At 29.7% G+C, this 2,064-nt stretch overlaps 1 non-coding gene across 1 annotated transcript; it reads right to left on the reverse strand.

Moving 5' to 3' along the window:
* Nucleotides 1-694: 694 nt before the first annotated feature.
* LOC130456066 (U6 spliceosomal RNA) lies at nucleotides 695-803 on the reverse strand. Its single transcript, XR_008914336.1, has one exon. It is a non-coding gene; the product is annotated as a U6 spliceosomal RNA (small nuclear RNA).
* Nucleotides 804-2,064: the final 1,261 nt, after the last annotated feature.

A 2,064-nucleotide genomic window follows, 5' to 3' on the forward strand; every position in this document is an offset into this window, starting at 1 on the left:
GAATATTACATATGGGGCATTATAAATTGAACAAAATTATCTAGCAATACTTCCAATGGGTTCTATTATCTGCAAGATTGCATGTTAAATTTCCTTATTTTATAAACTTTGTTGAATATAAATAACAATATAATGACAAATCACAACTTGGAAAATATTTTACATAAAATGTCACATATAAAGTTTATTTTAATGTTAGATATATTTACTTCATAAAAGTTCATAATATTTGACTTATCACTAAACAGATATAAACTTAAATCTGGTTCTACATGAGATGAATTTCCATATTTTGACTTAAAACCACCAAAAAAAGTGAAAACAAACAAATATGTGGTGGTATAAAATAGAAGAATTTTACAATAATCAATGCCTTAACAGCTAGTTATCACATAAAATGTTTACTTTCCTATTGATTGATGATAAGCAATTAATTGAATTTTACTATACATATATATAATTACACATACTGCTTTATTTTTGAAACAACATTCATGTATACTTTGTAAGGAATGAAACATTATAGAACTGACTTTCTTCTCTTTTGCCACTGAAACATTGCCTCCACTTTCACAGAAACTATTTAAAGACTGATCAGTGTTACCAACCAGTTCATTTGAAAATCCACCGAATATATGAATAGTGACATTACCTGAGGATAAGTTTAAGTTTTATGTTTATATATGTATATTTATATAATATGGAATGCTTCATGAATGAATTTGCATGTCATGATTTTGCTGTGGCCATGCAATCCTTCTCCATATTGTTCCAAATGTTGTATATGTGCTGCCGAAGCAGACACTACAGGTTTTATACAAAATTAATAATATAAGACTTATTTCTCCTTAATATTTGTGATGGTCAAAGATGATTTCAAGAGTGCTTATAATAAAGATACCCAAGGATCGTGATTTTCCATGAGCTTAACATTTTTATTATAACAGTACATTCCTACCATCTTGATCATGAAATTTCAAAACTAATAAGCAATGATTATAACATAATACAGAGGAATGAGGAAAGCATTCTGATAAAGTATATAGGATATACAAATAAATATATGTGCAAATTAGGATATCTGAGCATCCATTAAGAATAACTTTACCCTAAAATTTTGAACCTATTGTGGTGGTTTGGAAACAATTTGAAAATGTGTTGAGAAATTGTAGAAATATATTGTGCTTAGTCACAAACTATCAGAATTTGATATAATCAACTGCACAAAAAACCAAAGTTATATGAATAAATATGATGGTTTTGATTTTCTGAAGCAAAAAAAGTAAAACACTTCAAATATGTACTTATTATTGTGAGCTCCTTGAAATCAGATTTTATCTTTTCCCTCATTTTCTACTCTGAGTGCTTCAATAGAATACATGGCATATAGGTGTTTATTATATTGATAGATTATTCTATAATCATTTACTCATCCATGCACTACTAAAAGTAGTTTTAGCATGAATCTCTTGTATCTTCCTGTGGGTTTGCAAAACACTCAATAGGAAACAATGATCAAGTACCATGTGTGACTGAATTGAAATTCTTTTCAGGACATTAAAATATTTAGAAAGTAATTTCAATGATGATGTAGTATAAATAACTGGAAATATCAAGTAAAGCTTCCAGGTGGAGGTGGCACCTGAGTTATGGTTTGGAGCATTTTCAAAGTTTGTGGGGAAGAGGAATTATATTCTAGACATGGGGGAATTACTTCTTTAGAGACAGATTTCAAAGATATGTATAAGGAACCTCTAACAGGCTAGCTGTACTAGAAAGACAATTGAGTGAAATGGAGTAATATAAAATAAGATGGCAGATAGATAGGAGTTATATTTGCATAACATACAGATAGGGACCGAGCCACCTGGAGAGTCAGAGGATTTTGAAGATTTAGTGGAATGAGTTCTAGAGATAGAATTACATCCAGTTTAAATCCTGGCTCTCTTACTGCTTGTAAAACTCCAGACTAGTCATTCCTTCTCTCTTGGTTTTAATTTACAGGATGAAAGTATTGGCTTAAACATTCTAAGGTCTATTCAAATTCACCTATCATTAGAAAGT

This window comes from Monodelphis domestica, chromosome 8 (genome assembly GCF_027887165.1).
Source record: "Monodelphis domestica isolate mMonDom1 chromosome 8, mMonDom1.pri, whole genome shotgun sequence".
Classification (NCBI taxonomy): domain Eukaryota; kingdom Metazoa; phylum Chordata; class Mammalia; order Didelphimorphia; family Didelphidae; genus Monodelphis; species Monodelphis domestica.